The following is a 19341-nucleotide window of genomic DNA, read 5'->3' on the forward strand; positions in this document are numbered from 1 at the left end:
AGTACGGATATTATTATCAGATGCCGTCTGGAGGATTGGAAACGATTGAGTCTTTGCCAGGTTTGACAGGTGAAGATAAGCTTGAATGACAAGGCTGTCGCAGGCCGGTTTCGTCCTACACAAGCAAGAAAGGAGTAGCGGATTTGAACCGTTACTTTTTTCCAGATGTTATCGGTAAATATTCTTCCCGGATTTCGTACAGGGAGTTTTTCAAATTGGCAATTAGCATGGTAATCATGCCGTTGCATATTGATGCCAAACAATAGAATGTAGATTGGCTTATGAAACGTTTATTTTGATTTGCCTTTGTGTCTCTCAAAATGCTCTTCATTGTCCTCGCTTTCCTTTACAATGTCACGTTAGTCCAATGAATTTGATGACGAAAGCTCAGTAAGCTTGTCCGGAAAGTGCATTGTCATGAGTTACAATTTCAGAGGAGAAAGATCCAAGAATCTAAGCAATATGTCACTCTGAAGTTACTCTTTTTTTCTAGACTCTAAAATGAGCTGCTGGCAGCCGTGGTTTGTATAAATCACCACATATCCGATGTTGCGACGAACATGCAGCACAAGTGTCCTTGTCTACCTCCTAGTGTGTGTGTGTGTGTGTGTGAGTGAGCGTTACTTTTCTTTTCCGAGCTCATTTCCAATCATTCTTGCGTTGAGTAAAGACGTGACACGCCGCCCTTTTCTTCTCTTTAAAGAAGAAAAAGTTTCACAGAACCACATAAAACAACAAACGCCAAAATTGCTGGCGCTGACGAAAGCGCAACCAAAGTCAGTTCTCGGAATGGCTTTCATTTCACAAGCCGTTTTGGAGGTTCCTCGTGTAGATCGGGTTCTATTATTAACACCAACGGGGGGGGCTGCTGCTGCTGCTGATTCCTGGCCGTAGGTTTGTGGTCTGAGACGTGGGAGGGAGGAGAGAGAGGGGTATGTTCAGAAGAAACAAGAGAGACACATACATGAAAACTTAACGAACCGCACGCCGTGAACGTCTCCCCAAAGATGTGTCATGCTAACCAAACTGGAGACTGAGACGTTTCCTTGTTTCCAAGTTAGGGCAGTGACAGACACACACACGCGCGTAAACACGCGCCGACACACTCATACGCACCTTTACATGGCCCACGTAGACTAGGACACCAGCCGTCAGCCAGATTGCGACCACAGTGGGACGTGGTGAATTAGACACCTGCGAGTTGATGACTACCACCATGAAGCACCGCCTGGTCGCTAAAACTAGGGCCTAGTCAGGTCACGTGGTCAGGAAAAACTCAGGGCCCTAGGTATAATGCATTGTGCACACTCTTTCCACAGTGCAATCAAAACAGCTCTTTTATGGAGACAGTAGGTCATCCACTCCATAGTTCTACTCTGAGAGCAGAGCAGCCAATCGTAATGAGAATCAGAGTGCATCCCAGAAAACCCTCTTGCCCGGCTGTCTCTTCCCTTCACACGACAACTTACCGGGCCTAGGCTCTCTGTGCTCAACACCCCGCAAACCCGTCCTCGAACCCTCACCCCCATCCCTGGGAGGAAACCAGTTCCTAATAAATACTCGGATCAGGCCTGATCACTTTAATGCGAGCAGACAGACACAGACAGGCAGAGATGTGGAGAAAAACATGTGGGCCATAACCCGCAGGTTGGGAGGAAATAGAAGCCAGCTGGGGATGGGACTCACAGGGTGAATCTGCTTTCATGGAACTGGGAAGGGGAAGGTTGTGTGTTTGGAGGGGGACACACACGCAGATAGCTGGAAGGAGTGGTCAGAGAGACGGGGGGGGAGACATATTGAGGAATGATCGGTTAGAGTGGGGGAGACAAATAGAGCTGGGTGGAGGAGAGGCAAGCTCGAAGGATCCCTCAAAGGATCTCATTCTGCAGATACTGTAGGAGAGGGGGAATGTGTGACAGAGCGTTTGGGAGACTATGAAGCTTTACAGAATAAATCAGATTGCTAAGTATTCCATGTATTGCTATGTACGTATGTAGGGTTTACACTTTTGGGACTATTCCATTGGTTCCATTGCAATAGGCAAGCTCAATCAAATGCAGCTAAAATACTAGACCTAGCGTAAACCCAGGTCTGTACTATAGAGAGCCTGTTACAAGGCCTAGTATGATGTTCTCTAGTAAGTGTATGGAGGTGTCATCCTGGGACCTTCTTAAGGATACAGACCTTACCTAGGGAGCCTCTAAGACAGATGGACCGGCCCCGTGGCTATGACAAGACTGACGTAAATGAGCTTCCCACTGGGTAATCACACCAGCTCATCTCTCCCCAAAGGAGACTGGGGGTGTGAAAGTGAATCTCTCAGTTACGTCCTGTCCCAACAATAATAACATCATAACATCACGATAGGGCTGTTTTTCATCTAATCACAACACTCATTTATTCAGACAATGGAAGTAGAAGTGCTTATTAGTATTATTACGACCTTCATCAGGATCGACTTATTCTTACTTTGTTAGTAAAAAGTAACTATTACAAGAAATACACTTATGATGGCCTGTTTGTAGGCTGAATAGAGTGTCAGAAGACTTTGCCAAAACACTTATGATTGGCATCAAACACTAACCGCCCCATTAACACATTTCACTGTGTGCAGAAAGAGCAACAGACAGTGCATGTATTGTGACTCAGAAGCTTTTTGTTATTCATCTGGGTGTCTTAATTCAAGCCTACAGTAGTTGTGTCACAGTACTCGTGGCAGAATCGGAGCACGTGGGGGTTTATAAAGGGTTTTCTCAGAGAAACTGGGTCTTTTCATCTATTCCTTAGGGTTTGGTTCTGGTGTGTGTGTGTGTGTGTGTGTGTGTGTGTGTGTGTGTGTGTGTGTGTGTGTGTGTGTGTGTGTGTGCGTGTGTGTGCGTGCGTGTGTGCGGAACTGGAGGATATGTTTACATATCCAATAAATAGTGCACACGTCACGGTCAGTCTCTGAAAGATGAACACGGATCTTGATCACACATCCAGGAAACCTACTGTACGATGATTGTCAGTCCAAACTAATCAGGAAATGGAGGAAACATCTCCCAAATGGACTCTGAGTGAGTTGGAAGACGGCGGCATGAGCAAGTGGGGTCATAGCACTCTCCTCCTGCCATTAGCTGAAGTCAGAGCTCCTGAAACCGCAGGCATACCATACTCTCTTAAGGAGCACGGACCACCCCAATCAAATCATCCTTTTTCTCTCTCTCTCTCTCTCTCTCTCTCTCTCTCTCTCTCTCTCTCTCTCTCTCTCGCTCTCTCTCTCTCTCTCTCGCTCTCTCTTTTTGTCCTGAGAGCAACAATTACTTTTGGAGCACGGAAGAGGCCTAGGGGTCCCGGGCTCCTGCAGCAGTCCATACTCTTTAAAGCACTCTTTCATAGGATATCAGAGCTGAAGGAGAGTCCAAAGAAAATAGCGCCGTTTCATGATGAGAGCCAGCTGTGGCTTTCTGCTCTGATGACTCATCTATTTTGGGGGGATGGAGGGGGGGGGGGTTCTGAGCTGGCATTTGAGAGGCCAAGCAAATGACACAGTGTCTCTTTTAATCGCTGGTTGTTTGTTTGGTTTTGGAGGGTATCCTTCCCACAATCCATCTCACTACAACTCCTTTACTCATACACTCAGTTGCTCGTTCAGCCACGTGGACCTACGCAACATTTCTAATCTGTCTTTTTTCTCTCTCTCTCTCTCTCTCTCTCTCTCTCTCTCTCTCTCTCTCTCTCTCCCTCTCTTTTTCCAGTCCCGATAATAAAGACAGAACCGAATGATGAGTATGAGCCTCTGGGGGCTCAGGGGCTGTCTGTTCATTCCAAGCTCTACTATGGCCAACCCAGGCTCACTCCTATCATACCTGTGGGGGACGCTGACACATGCCTGGTCGGGGTTTATTCTCCCTGCCCGCCTTGCCATGGCAGCATTGGCAGCATGCCCCCCTCCCCCAGGTCCAGCCCAACACTGCACGACCTGTCCCCCGTGTCTTACCCCAAGTGCCTCTCCACCAGCCCTACGCACGCCCACAATGGCCCCTTGGCGTCCGCCATCCAAGAGACACCAGGGCTGCGCCCAGCGCCGCTGGTCTGCCCTTCCTCACCCGACCAAGCTCCACTGGGCATGCTTCACTCCCAGGGCAACAGCCCGCATCACCTTGGTAACCCCAGTCCCCATGGCTTCCACCCGCTCTACCACAGCAGCAGCCCCTCCACCTCCCCAGGGTCCGACCCCTCCACTCCAGAGGGGGCAGCAGAGAGCCCGTTCGCCCAGGCACCAGATTACAGCCCCACCCAGGGACAGAGCCAGACTCAGGCCAGGAGCAGCCCTCCCAGCCTGCTGCCGGTGGACGCCAGCCCCCGCGACCTAGCCGTCACCGTCAAGCGGGAACCCCAGGATCTGGACCAGATGTACCTGGACGATGGTGAGTCACAAGAACAAGGTTTATCTACCTAGACCTGTCATTCAAAGCTCTCTATTAGCTAGTGACATCACATCATCATTGCCATTATCACATTGGTGTGATAATTGGTGTTGTTTTTCCTTATGAAAACACAGGGTCATAAAAAACACAATTCTCGTTTCTCTCTAGAACGTTCCATTTACAGTGCACATGACGTTAACTTTACACCTTTTCTTATCTACACACCCACACCCACCCACACCCTTTCCCCCGCTATCAACCATGGGTTTACGTCAGATTTGTTCCTTTTAGACATTACAGATTATGTTTGTTTTCGCAACTACCGTGTATGTTGCCTGAGTTAGTAACAGCTTTATTTTAACAGTCAATTGGGCCTTGATGGGATTTGCGAAACAATCTGTCAAAACATCAGAAGCGACGAGGTCAGGCAGGGAGCAAGAGAACAAAAACAGTGGCGCGCGCGTGCCGGCCCCCGACTGTTGACACAAGGACTAATGAAGGAAGCAAAACAATAGGTAGGGGTTTCCTGAGCTGCAACGCTTCTCCCCCCCCTCGGTGCGAGGGATGTCAGGAGGCAGGAGGCGCTTTGTTTTCCCGTGTTTTCCCTGCGGAGGGTGTAGTGTTGGAGCTGACGTCATCGAGGGAGGCTGGGGAGGCTGGGGGGGGGTCACTAGAGCCCCACTGGATGTGAGCCCAGGCACAGCCAGGGGAATGGGGGGATGCAGCATTTGTGTGTAGACCCCCTATTAACTCTCCATGTGCCCCCCTCCTCCCTCCTCACAATCGTCCCTCCCTCTGGTCACTCCCAGCCTGTTATGGCCCTGTCGGGGTTGCTCATCACATTATTGTTATGCTCTGGTTGTGCGGTATGCAGCATACGTGGCGGTATGCCAGAAGAGATAAAGTCCCCTTGCATCCAAACAGGGTGAACAATGCGATTCCCCACTCAACTCAGGAACATCCCTCTTCCTGTGCACCTTTTGTTTCACTCCTACTGTAAACAGCAGTAGACCTACAGCACTATGTGTGTGTGTGTGTGTGTGTGTGTGTGTGTGTGTGTGTGTGTGTGTGTGTGTGTGTGTGTGTGTGTGTGTGTGTGTGTGTGTGTGTGTGTGTGTGTGTGTGTGTGCGTGTGTGTTTGCATGCGTGCGTGCTCCAGAGCCAAGGGAGCACAGGGGGTGATGGGCATCGGGGGCAGTGCTGTAATTGAGTTGAAACGTGGTTGTCAGCAAATCCGTCCAGCCTGATGAGTCCCGTTTGTCCTCGCCTCGTAAACAGACAATAGCGAGAAGTGAGGACGTCTGTCTGTTATCGACTCCATAAAATGAGCACAACACAACACTCAAATAGGACATTCTACAAGTCTTTGTCACTTCACACATCCAGAGCTAGCATTTATCTTCTGACTCCGCGCCAGCTCCTGGCATGTTTCCCCCTACTGTACATTGAAACAAGAGAACACTGCCGCTAAATCCAAAGGAAATACAATTAGCATTGTCATGTACATGTCTAATTCCTTTTCAAACTTCTCAGTAGTTATTGGCAGGCAAAGGAGCCAGAGTATGAGAATTAATCAAATAAGAGTGAAACTCAAGCTTTATTTTGCGCTAGGTAAAAGGTTGTTAGGGGGTCATTTGCCCTCTGCTAAAGTTATAACCCTTAAGTAGTAACCATGTCTTCATAATCCACCACCGCCAACACCACCCCATCAACTGTCACTTAAGCGGAGCCCATATCTCTGGACCAAGTGACCAAATGTTATTGGGCCTGTGATTACAGATGCATTAGAGACTCACAGGAATGCGTATTGATTGGCAGAGGCCTACCAAGGCGTCCCTGGTAAAAACCTTGGCCCGCTGCAATCTCGCCTCATCTAATGTCTTGACTGAGCATCTGTGGTGGGCTAACTGTGCTCCTGGAGTACCGGTAAGTGTGTGGTGGTAACAGCATACTCCAAAGGCCTCTGCACGCTGGACCGGTCAGGTCTACCGGCCCCATTCCGGCCCATTCCAGACCCCTCGAATGAGCCTGAGATTAAAAAAAGAATCATTTGAGCTGGGAGAAGTCGGCGAGCTCCCTTTCCACAGTCATTACCTTCCATTATTATCATATGTTAGCGAGTTGCTCCATTAAAAGGGCGACGGTAGGGGATGACCTCACCAGGCGGTTGGGCGGGCGGTGGTGATTTAGCGTTAGCCGCGTAGCATAGAGTCCCAGCCTGGCCGGTTTGGAGCCAGTGATTTGAGCTCTGCAGCGAGACGACACTTGAGCTTCCCCAGAGTGGAGCGCCTCCCACGCTCAGGCCTCGGGCTCTCATCAGCCAGAGGAAATATCTCTCACTGGCCTTCGGCTCGCACTGCTAACCCAGCCCCCGAGAAATCACTCAACCTATCAACAGGCTGAGCTACTGTACCGCAAGGAGCTCTGTTGTCAGTGTGGGGTAGATATGTAGGAGATCTAGAGGGGGAAGGGATGACAAGTTGAACATAAGCCCCTCTAACTGCCCTTCAACCCCCTAACCCTCAACCCCCTCCCAGCTAGCACCACTTCATCCACTACTTCTGTGATGGAGCATTGGAGCCTCGAGGCTAGCTAACTGCAGGACATTACGCACTGTCTGTCTGTAAAAGGGTGCCCCAAGGCTTTTTGGGTAATGTCCAGGAGCTGCGATTGTATTTAAATTGATGAATGATCTGTTGGCTTGTGCTGGGGATGTATTTAGGACTGCTGGCCTGCGGCTGCCATTGGTTCGCTGCAGCAGGGGTCTGTCTGTCTCACGATAGCCAGAAGAGTTGAGTGAGCGAATAAACCTGGACCAAGGTCCATGGATTGATGCTTAGGGGGAATGGAAGCAAGATGTATGTTAAAGTGAATTTTCAAAAGCTAGCCCTAGAGGTCTTTGTATTGTTTCTGGCCCATTGTCATACGCCAAACGCAATATATACATATCTAATGTGAGGTTTACATTCAACAGAAGTTTCTCAAAAAAATACCTTTCACGTTGAGTCATACCCCTCGCTCCCTCTAATCCGGGGCGATTTACAGTACATATGGCATTGAGCACAATGTCATGCAAACGACATCAATAAAAACAATAGAAGTGATGAAGAATGAGGAGGGCGGTATATTTACGCTCGCCTTGTTAGCCTGGCTAATTAGCCCATAAAACAGGGGCTTGTGATGACGCCACGTTTTTGTCACACGTCCTAGCCTGAGCTGCAGTTGCGGTGACATCATTACCCCCTCCCGTCACACGCACACACATGGCCGCTTTGATCCTAGACTTGGCTGCTGTTTACACATCAGATTTGAAGGCTTTGAGCCACATTGCGCACCATGAAGGCCTCTTTGTGCCTTTGTGTGTGTGTACGTGTGTGTACGTGTGTGTACGTGCACGTGCACGCATGTGTGTAATGCAGTCATAGTATTCCCGACTTGGACATCTGTCTGATCCAGCGAGGCTGCCGCTCTGTGTCTTCTCTCATTAGCTTCTGGTGTGATGGTTGATATAATGAAGCGCAGCTGAACTAGCACAGGGCTAACGCTAATCAGCCAGCCAGACTCTTACCATCTGGTTACAGCCGAATACAGAGGGGCCTTATTCACCCACATGAGAAAAACACAACCAAATGTACACTGCTGATTTCTGACACTTGACATGTGTATTCTGATTGCCTTATATTTCAAGGTCAGCTTTCCAGTAGTTGTTTCCTCCTCAACTCAAATTTTGTACAATTGAAACGTTTTTTTTTTCCTAAACTGAAAACAGACCCGGTGTTGCATGAGGCAGAGTGGCAGACGTCAGTGGCAACAGGTTTCTAGACAGACCTCGTCTTTCCTCCCTCTCTTTCTCTCTCCCTCAATCCATTCCCCAACAACAATACAGAATTCTAACATTTCTAAGGATCCTCGTCCGCGACCGTTCCCCTCCAACGGAAACTCAAGCTTTTCTCATGGAAACTTTTACACATCCTGGATAGGTGCCCAGACCCCAGGACTCTGCAAAACCCCTAATGATGATTGAGAGTGTGTCCGCACCACTCTGAAAACATGCTGAGTCTCTAACATCGGAGTGTGTGTCGCGAGACTGGCGCGGAGTTGGGGGTGAGGGGGTTCATTAAAGAAGCTGCGGTTGGGGTGAGGGGTGTCTAATGGGACGGACTCTATGAGCTGCTGTTATTGAGTTGCTCCTGTGTGTGTGTGTGTGTGTGTGTGTGTGTGTGTGTGTGTGTGTGTGTGTGTCTGTGTCTGCGAGCCCGCGTGTGTGTGTGAGGAGGAAAGGTAGACCATCTGACGGTCAGCCGTTAGCGGTTAGAGCCTGTGCTTTCACAACACTCACCCTTTGAACCCCAGCTCTGCTGGGAGGGGGCGGAGCCTGGGCTAATAGAGGCGGGAGAGCAATACTCTCTGTTGGTTAAGTGCAGTGTCAAGACCTCCTATCCCCACGGCTTATGCTTCATGTTATTGACAGGTATAATAGAAGGGGGATGGCTTCTTTATTATTTATGACTTCAGAGAGGATGTGGACTTTTTAATATTGTTGTTATTGCTGCATTTTCGTGTTAGGAATCTTGTTTTCCTGGCAGGACCTTGAACTGATGGTGGATAAAGGAGGGTGTAGGCTTTTGGGAAGTTTTATAATGGTAGGAAAAAATAATACAAGGATGTAGGATAGGCCTATGAGAGCCGTTGATGGCTTAGGAGATGGTTAGAGAGACGATGAAGATCACTAGGACATTGTGTCAACTGCAGAGTTCTCCTAGTGGAGTCAAAACCTTGTATTTTACCCTGCGATTTAAACCATTATTTTTCTCGTTTTACTATTGTTATCATAGACTGGCCCTATCTACTATTAGTCACGATTAATATCCTTTCTTTGCTTTTCACATTATTTATGCATATAGTAGGATATGATATGCGATGTCTTAGAAATAGGATTAAGTCCAAAGCAAGGAAAGCCTTCAGGGCGATCTCTTCACTCCTTACACTTTTAATTGAACTATTTGATGTTCTGTAATATAATAAATGCATGCTGGACTCAATGAAACCCTGAAATCAGAATATACCATGATCTCATGGTCATAGCGAGATCCCATCGAGCTTTGAGGAATAGGTTACCTTTGCACTGTGCGTGCGTGCGTGTGTGTGTGTGTGTGTGTGTGTGTGTGTGTGTGTGTGTGTGTGTGTGTGTGTGAAGCACTTTGGATTACCTTTAGCACCGGGTTCTGTTTCCTCTCAGTGTGCTTTTATCTCTGTCCTCTTGGCCAGGCTTGAGAAGCTCTCTGGTTGCTGTTTGGGACCAGCTGCTTTCTACACTGTTCCCCCTATTATGACATGTCATGGTGTTATAGGCTCTCTGGTCCAAGATAATGAGGAAAGGGGAAATAGTCCTATTTAAGTGGTTACATATAATGGTGAAAGTATGATAGGCCGTCACCATCAGGCTTTGAATTGAATTGCAGTATCCTTGTCGTAAAATCATGAGGAAGGTGATTGGCGGGATGAGCTGTATGAAGACTCTAACTTTAAACATACTACATGGAAGTTAGATATATTTTTGTTGTATTCATTAATATAGCATTCACCCATTTTTTTTTCATAAAACCACACAATCATTAGTTGTAAGCTAACAATGTATGCTTTTGCTCACAGGAATGGAAATATGTGTCCCTTTCTGTCCAATTAGGTCATTTCTGGGCAATATCTATATTTAGGGGACCTCTTTTGTCTCAAGAGCACTCCCAAAAGACAAAAGTTCTGTATATTCTCTTTAAATGTCAACCTATTAAGTTCCATTGGACTCTGGGTATTTTCAAATGTCTTCCTACAGGCCCAGCAGCTTAACCGCAGTAGTCTGCTGTGCTTTCGGGCCGCTCCGTCATAATATCCACAGTTGCTGTGAAAGAATCCGTCTACCACGTAACTGCAGCTCTACATCGAAACAAATTGGGTCTCTCCATATCAGAGGCCTGATGTAATTAGATGCGGGACCAGATTTCCTTTTTAATGGGTTTTGTGTTTATGAAAGAATGCTCAGATGTCAGGAATGCTTCTAGACGATTTGCTACTGTGAGAGTGTCTGATTTTTGTCTAATTATTCCATGCTGTGCGCACATGCTTAGGTACAGTGGATGAACTGATTTAGGTAGAAGCCAATCTATGGCGTCACAAACTCCACTTCTTTGAAGAGTGGCCAATTGACACGGAGGCTAGCTGTGCTCTCTCATCATTGGTCTAATGAAAGTAAGGTGTGTGTGTCGTGTGTGTCGTGTGTGTGTGTATGTGTGTCGGTAGGACTTGTCATTACTCTGTCATTTGTACTTGCCTGGATGGGCGTGTGATGTGTGTTTATGCAGATTCTCCTGACACAGCCGTTTAGATGGCTGGTTTCTGTGGCTTGCATTCCGAGGCTCCGAGAGTAAACATCCAGAAGCCACGGAGCCACGCGATTCGCAGCGGGTCAAGCCCCAAAGAGAGGCCTGTGGCTTGGCCTGGGAGGGGCCATGCATCTGGGTGAGGTGGTGGTGGTGGTGGTGGTGGTGGTGGTACCTCTGCGCCCCATAGCCCCATGGCATTCTCTCCACAGCATCTAAAGATGATTGATGTGCATGTGGTTTACAACACTGACAGGGTGATCTATATTGTTCTCCACAGGCTTTGATTGACTCCCATTTGACTCCCTTTTGGCCTGTGAGCCGTTGAGGTTATCTGTAGCCTGGCAAAGACATTATACTAGATATGATTGTAGCTTCCTCTTCTCCAGACCACTGACATATTGGCTTCTGAATGGTTTCACGGTAAATCTTTTCTCACTGCTGTGATTGTCTGCTGGCACACACACACACAACACACAACACACAATCTAAGCCCACGCGTAGATACACACACACACACACACAGGCAGACAAACACACATTCCTGTGTTAAGTCCCCCTTTACAAAGCGGGTCTGCCACTGCCACACTGTAAGTCCTCACACTCTTCATACCGGTGGTTTTTTGTTGCTGTTACTTTGTTGGGGAATGTAAATACTTGTGGCATCGGTAAACAGAAGCAGATCTCTCATTTCTGACTCGTTAATAATAGGCCCCATCTGAAATGTATTCGCTCAGTGGTATAGGATCCTGTAGTGACGGATGTCAACAGAAGAGGCCAGGCAGGATGGGGAATGACGTGGGGTTTGCTGCTCTTGGAAAAGCACCCTGTCTCCATTGTGTTCTGTTAAAGAGAGAGATGGGGAGAGAGAGAGAGAGAGAGAAGAGGGAGAGAGTAGAGGGAGCGAGCGGAAGATAGGGACAAAGAGGAGAGAGAGAGAGTGGGGAAGAACGAGTAGTCCCCCAGTAGCTTCTGTCACTGGCCTATAAACTAACTGCACATCAGCCCCTGTTTCAATGGTGCAGGCCATTACACAAATCATCCTCTCCAGATATGTTTCAACAGAGAGAAAATGAGTTTTCTCGTATACACATTTATAATTTTACAGTTATTTATCAATTTCTTCTGTATTTCTTTCTGTAATCATGTATATCAATATATTATCCTTGTGGAATGGGAATCGTAGATAAAGAAAGAAAGAAAGAGAGAGAGAGAGAGAGAGAGAGAGAGAGAGAGAACCCACTGGGCACAGACCTCAATTCAACATCTAGTTTTTATTTACATTTGGAGTTGTGAACTAACTGTGAATCCCAACATGAAATCAACAATACATGTCACCATGTCATTGGATTTAGGTTAAAAGGTGGATGGAAAAAAAGACTATATCAAATTAAAATCAAATCAAATTTATTGAAAATGGCCTTCGTACATCAGCTGATATCTCAAAGTGCTGTACAGAAACCCAGCCTAAAACCCCAAACAGCAAGCAATGCAGGTGTAGAAGCACGGTGGCTAGGAAAAACTCCCTAGAAAGGCCAAAACCTAGGAAGAAACCAAGAGAGGAACCAGGCTATGAGGGGTGGCCACCTGGCTGTGCCCGGTGGAGATTATAACAGAACATGGCCAAGATGTTCAAATGTTCATAAATGACCAGCATGGTCAAATAATAATAATCACAGTAGTTGTCGAGGGTGCAACAGGTCAGCACCTCAGGAGTAAATGTCAGTTGGCTTTTCATAGCCGATCATTAAGAGTATCTCTACCACTCCTGCTGTCTCTAGAGAGTTGAAAACAGCAGGTCTGGGACAGGTGGCACGTCCGGTGAACAGGTCAGGATTCCATAGCCGCAGGCAGAACAGTTGAAACAGGAGCAGCAGCACGGCCAGGTGGACTGGGGACAGCACGGAGTCATCATGCCAGGTAGTCCTGAGGCATGGTCCTAGGGCTCAGGTCCTCCGAGAGAAAGAGAGAATTAGAGAGAGCATACTTAAATTCACACAGGACACCGGATAAGACAGGAGAAGTACTCCAGATATAACAATAGGTAAGAGCAAGCCCATGTAATGCTTTGTAGGTTAGCAGTAAAACCTTGAAATCAGCCCTTGCCTTAACAGGAAGCCAGTGTAGGGAGGCTAGCACTGGAGTAATATGATCAATTTTTTGGGTTCTAGTCAGGATTCTAGCAGCTGTATTTAGCACTAACTGAACTTTATTTAGTGATTTATTCGGGTCGCCGGAAAGTAGAGCATTGCAGTAGTCTAACCTAGAAGTAACAAAAGCATGGATTAATTTTTGTGCCACATTTTTGGACAGAACGTTTCTGATTTTTGCAATGTTACGTAGATGGAAAAAAGCTGTCCTGAAACAGTCTTGATATATTTGTCAAAAGAGAGATCAGGGTCCAGAGTAACGCCGAGGTCCTTCACAGTTTTATTTGAGACGACTGTACAACCATCAAGATTAATTGTTAGATTCAACAGAAGATCTCTTTGTTTCTTGGGACCTAGAACAAGCATCTCTGTTTTGTCTGAGTTTAAAAGTAGAAAGTTAGCAGCCATCCACTTCCTTATGTCTGAAACACAGGCTTCTAGCAAGGGCAATTTTGGGGCTTCACCATGTTTCATTGAAATGTACAGCTGTGTGTCATCCGCATAGCAGTGAAAGTTAACATTATGTTTTCGAAAGACATCCCCAAGAGGTAAAATATATAGTGAAAACAATAGTGGTCCTAAAACGGAACCTTGAGGAACACCGAAATTTACAGTTGATTTGTCAGAGGACAAACCATTCACAGAGACAAACTGATATCTTTCCGACAGATAAGATCTAAACCAGGCCAGAACTTGTCCGTGTAGACCAATTTGGGTTTCCAATTTCTCCAAAAGTGAGCACTTAAAATAGCCTTACGTTGATTACTTTTTCAAATCCAATCAGTTTTCCACGTTGATTTAACGTCATCACATTGATTTCTTGAGTCTCCTAAAGTGTCTACTAAATGGCATACTCATATATTTATATATATATATATATCTATTCCGAGAGAGAGATAGGAAGCAATGGGGCAGAAGCTGCTATGAGAATGGCTATGAGGGGGGGGGGGGGTTGCAGGCACCCTCAACACCTGCTTAGATCCAGGGATATTCAGTCAGACACACACAGGGCAGACTCACAAGAAGGCTGACAGACATACTGAGAGTGAGAGGGGAAAATGTGAGAGTGAAGCAAGCAGCATGCAATCTCTGGTTAGATTCCCTGGCCGTTTCTCCCAATGCCTCTGTACTTCACACACAGACAGAACATACTTGCTTCTGACTGGGCTGAAGCTGTTTTTAACTGAATCGATAGAAGTCTAAGAAAGAAAAACACGGCTCAGAGTGGAGGAGTGTATTTCTCTCTCTCTCTTTTCTCATTTTCCCACTGAGCACCTGTAGAGCAGAGAATTACCACGCTGAGGTTGAATGGGTTTGCTTTTAAGGATCGTTCAGAAGCGGCGAGCGTTCAGTGTCCCATTGCCGGCTTATGAACCGTGGAGGATATAAATCTCAATTAGTCCCTAGACTCCCCAGACTGACCTCTTTCTCTCACACTACAATTTTAAGTTCTCGTCTCGATATGTATATGTATAACATGTATAGAAGGTGGAAGCTAAGCCGGTCCTGTCTACTGCCATACCTCACTAAGAGGTAAGACCTCTGAGAACTAGTCAGGGGAGTCCAGGTTGAAACTCGGAGGTGATGTGAGATTGCAAAGCTGCACTCTTGAAAACTTTTGTTTATTTCTCTTTAGATGGGGTAAATTGAGATTCTCTCTCTGTTCGGTATTGTGAATCACTCATGTCAAATCCGCTCGCACGTTCCTCGTGTCAGGTAAGGTCAGTTGTTAAACGCTCCAGGTGAGCGGCGATGTCACATATGTTTTAATTGAATCAGTAAGATTTACTGTATTTAGGGAAAAGAGCGGGACTCCCTCTCTGCTAAGACGTTCATGTGGAGAACTCCCCGAGCGATGGCAAGCATTAAATCTACAGGTGAGGAAGTCGTATAGGCCATAATCAGGTGAAACCGCCATCTATGATTTACCAGTGACGGCTCAGATAGGTTTTTTGTTTGTATGTGTGTGTGTGCGTGCGTGCGTGCGTTGTGTGTGTGTCTGTCTGTGTGTGTGTTAGATTGCATGTGTGCGCAGGGTTGCTGTGATGTGTGTAGGAAGAAGTTGGAACAGATATCCTGGGATCCCTATATATGTTATAGGATCCAGGATGGCTGGATCAGAACCTCCAGATGTAGAAAGGTTGTCTGTCTGCACACTAGGTAAATCAAAAAAGAGGTTGATGTGAGGAGAGGACTTGCCAAGCCAGCCCACCCCCTTCCCTTTAAGCCTAGGTAAGTAAGTCCATCAGTCACCCTAAGTTGACCCTTTTGCCTCTCAGTCTACCAATCATAGCAGGTGGACGAAGATTTAAAACAGTGTAGACTCAGAGCAGATTCCAGGTCAGTGGACTGAGAGTGAATCAGATCTGAGACTTACAGTAAATATAAGTCTGACCTTGTAGGTCAGCTGCGAGATCCCAGCAGGAGTGTTGGAGACAGGAGAAAGGAGGAGTTTCTCTGCACTGCTTGAGCCTTTTGTGGATTTAGTGTTTTAGTGCTGCGCTGTGACTCCTGGAAGTTCCTCATGGCAAGATCTTCGCTGTATATCCAACATTGCGAGGCAGATTGAGACAGTATCCCTGCTGGCATTGGGATGGGTCGCTCCAGGAGTATATTGTCAAGTTCAAAGGCTCCCTTTTGTAAATGCATGAAAGAGAATGCAAAAGAACAAGAGCTCCTACCTCTTCACCGGGATGGAAAGAGCAACGGTCCAGTGGAAGGCCAAGCGCCAGGAGCTCTACATACACACACACACACACACACACACATACACTCAAACGATAAGGTACCGCTCTAAGCCTCATGTCTATGATAGATAGGATCTAATAAAACTTGCACCGAGGTAAGCCTTTTTGGATGCAGGGAATGTGGTTTTCTATATAAAACGTGGATTCCAAAATCTCACTTTACAACTGACAGGGAACAGGTGATTTAAAGAGGCAGAATACAAACGCTGATGTCATAAATCCCATTATATGCAGGTGTACGGCCAAATTCTCACTCAGGTGGCTGTAATCTCGTAAAGTATGATGGCTTCAATATGTCAATGCTTTTTCCGCCATATTCAAAAGGGGAGATCTCAATCCATGTGCATTAGCCACTGTTGCCTCATGCCTTTCCAATTCGGTATCAATCTGACCGGGCATGTCTGATGGCCATCGTTATTTTAGCACGAAACTTTAAGTCAATGAGGCGTGCTGAACTTTTCAAATCCGACTCCCTTCATACCTCCACCATGCAGGCGTGTGTTTCACTCACTCACTCTCTCTCTCACTCAGATATTTGTAGACGTTGTGGTTGGTTGGGCTTGCGCTTTATTGCAGCTTTATACGTAAAGAAATATGCTATCAAATATATCATGAAATCTTGGTGCCGCTGAGTTACTTTGTACTATTAGTAGTCGAGAAACTGGGGGAGGACACAGTGAAGACGATCAAGTGACTAATTTCAGTCCATCAATGATGAGCTCACAGGAGAGCAGCCCTAACCATGTAAACACCTCCCCGGCCTCGTCCCCGGAGAAGGGCCCCAGCGAACACACCCACCGCCCCCAGGGCCTTAGAGGAAGTGAGAGGAGGAGAGGAACGGGCGGCGGCGGCATCTCACAGAGGAGTAAGATAGGGCGGAGAGGCAGCAGTAGCAACACACCATGGAAGATCAAAGAGAAAGTGCCTTGCCAAAACAAGCAAATCAGTGTCGGGTGGTTTTCAGTGAAAAGGCTGTTGTTTTTAGATTGGCTGTGTAATTTTGGGGTGGCTGTCTATTGTTTTTCAGCCTGTTTCGGTCTGCGAGGCGGCGGTTGCAGCCCTCTGGCTACGGCCTGGTGTTTTCCGTCTGGGCTGAGCACAGAGCAGACGCTCGCTAGCTCTCTAGGGGTCCACCCGTTTAGCCTGGCAACGAGCAGGCTTCATCTGACGTCGGAGACCAATAAAGCAAGCTGTCTGAGACGAGGAGCACATCAGAGACTCACGTAGGAAGACACAGGTGGAGATGAGATGAGAGCAGCACTTCACTTTATCTCGCTGTCTCCCCACTCCTTGCTCTCCACCGTGGAGCAATACTCGGAGGTCCTGCAAGCAGTAGCAGCCATCAGAGGAAAGTATTCCAAGGACTCCCTCTCTCCCTCTCTCCGCCAGCGTGGCTCAGCCTCTGTTAACCATTACTCCTCTCCCCCCTTACCATTGGTGTGCACCTTGGCAGTGGAGGAAGCGGATTGGCCGAGGCCCAGGGCACACAGCAATGTCTGCGCAGCAGCCCAGCTGCTGCCGGAAGGGTTGTAAAACTCGAGCAGAGACCCTCACAGTCGACTCCAGCTACACCCCCCCCCCCCCCCGCCCTCTCTTTCCGCTCTCTCTCTCCGCTCTCTCCGCTCTCTCTCTCTCCGCTCTCTCTCTCTCTGCTCTCTCTCTCTCCGCTCTCTCTCTCCGCTCTCTCTCTTTCAGCTCTCTCTCTCCGCTCTCTCTCTCCGCTCTCTCTCTCTCTCCGCTCTCTCTCTCTCCCACACAATTTAACTTTTTCTTTTGTCTCCTCCGGTCAGTCGTGAGGCTGAGTGCTTCCACATGGGGAAAGGCAGGCTTCACACATTAGCAGAGTTGTGGGGATGATATATCCCCATCTGCACATATAATCACATCATTACACCCACAGGGCTTCCCAGGGTATCAGTCTCTGTTGTCTACCTGCTAGTCTGAGACGAATTTATGAAGTGTTCGATCACGATGAAGAATTAGCTTAGTGTAATTCCTCTGTGTCCAACTGCGTTTATCTATAGGGATGAGTTTGTATATGCGTGTGCATGAGTGTGTGTGTGTGCTGCGAGTGCACGTGTCTGTCTGTCTGTGTGTGTGTTCGTGCGTGCGTGCGTGCATGGGTATGTGTGTACCTGTTTGCATGCTCTGACCCTTTCACAACACTGGTTCTGACAGATTTGTAGGAGAAGAGGAGTGAGGGACATGCATCCAGCCTCTCCCTCTAGCTGTTGCAGACCTGCGTGGGAGGCTGCAAATTGTCCATTAAAGCGTTTCTGCTGAAACCGAGAGCAGATTTGATATTGTAGGGAAACAAAAGTAATATGTAGCAGGAAATTCAATTGTCTCTCTTTAGCAGCTTCATACTCCAGTTCAGCTTCCTCACCAAATCAATTTCACATACACGTTGAGTTCGAACGAGGTTGAACATTTGTTTTGTGGATGTCCAAATGGCTGTACTCCCCTCTTCTGCCTATTACAGTATTTTGAAATAGAGAAGGGCAATGCATAGTTTTGTTTGCATTACGCTATTGTTCCTAAATCATCTGGATTTTCATGCCATGGTTTGCATGTGTGTCAGCCTGCGTGCTCCTCTGTGTGTGCCTGTTTGTGTCTGTGTGCGTGCCTGCGTTCATGGATGCGGTCCGTATGTGTTGGTGCGCTTGTGGGCCTGCGTGCCGGTGTGTGTCCATGTTGATATGAATGACCATTATGATTCAGATCAGCTTCTTCATGTGGAGCCAGAACACAATAAGTGGAAGCTGTGCTTGTCTTTCTGACAAGGCATGATGGGGCACTCGAGGGCCCGGGGAAGTGTAAGCAGAGGAAGAGTATGCCTATGTACAGCACCGAGGTCTCTAACCCTAACACCACTGGAGTTAATGTAGTTTATCCACCCTGTGAAAGTGTTTCAGGATGTTAGCTATGCCTTCCTTCATGGGCAGCCGGAGGCCGGAGAGAATAGAAACTCCCAAGCAGAGGATGCCTCTCACAACGCTTACAACTCAGAGTTCAAAGGGTATGTTTAGAAAGTTGAGCAGGAAGAAGGTAAAGCGAAGTCAGCGCTGCTGCCAGGCCATTGCCAGTCGTTGATTGGGTAAAGGGGGAATCGGGTTACGCTTGCAGGGACCACCAAGTGTTTTTGCGGCCTGGGAGGCTCTCCTCTCCGTCTCCTCTAACCGCATGGCTATCCTCTGTTCTCAGAGGATAGCCTGGATGTTATCGAACCCCGATGCCAACGCTATCTGCTAACCTCGGCTAACTCAATCCGCCACGCGGGTCAGGTTTGGCTGGAGGAGCTCGGGTGGCGCGTTCTCCTGGCCCAAATGAAGTCATAATGCTTCTGCCTGAATAACTCAATCAAAATAGGGCCAAATTGCTCCACTTGCTGCTCTGATGGACTTCACTGTTGGTCTCGGATCAGTCTTTATCAGAATTGAACAATGACAAGCTCTTTAACCTTTTGGGTGCTTACTGCCTTGGCGTCCATTTCAGGCACATTACGGTAGCTTAACCTAACAGCAGGTTCACTTGGTGCTGTGTTCTAATTTCATGCACAACTGACAAACATGGTTTAGTCAAAGCTTGAAATTTAATTACACGGCATTGCAGTCCCTCTGCTGTGCACTTTGGGCCCTTTCAGAGGTGCCTGGTAGCTCCT

General features: G+C 47.4%; 1 pseudogene; it reads left to right on the plus strand.

Annotated features, from left to right (window-relative positions):
* Window positions 1-19341, plus strand: part of LOC115141377 (nuclear factor of activated T-cells, cytoplasmic 1-like) — a 61241-nt pseudogene that overhangs the window by 37050 nt on the left and 4850 nt on the right.

The sequence above is a fragment of the Oncorhynchus nerka genome, linkage group LG14 (genome assembly GCF_034236695.1).
Source record: "Oncorhynchus nerka isolate Pitt River linkage group LG14, Oner_Uvic_2.0, whole genome shotgun sequence".
Taxonomy (NCBI): Eukaryota; Metazoa; Chordata; class Actinopteri; order Salmoniformes; family Salmonidae; genus Oncorhynchus; species Oncorhynchus nerka.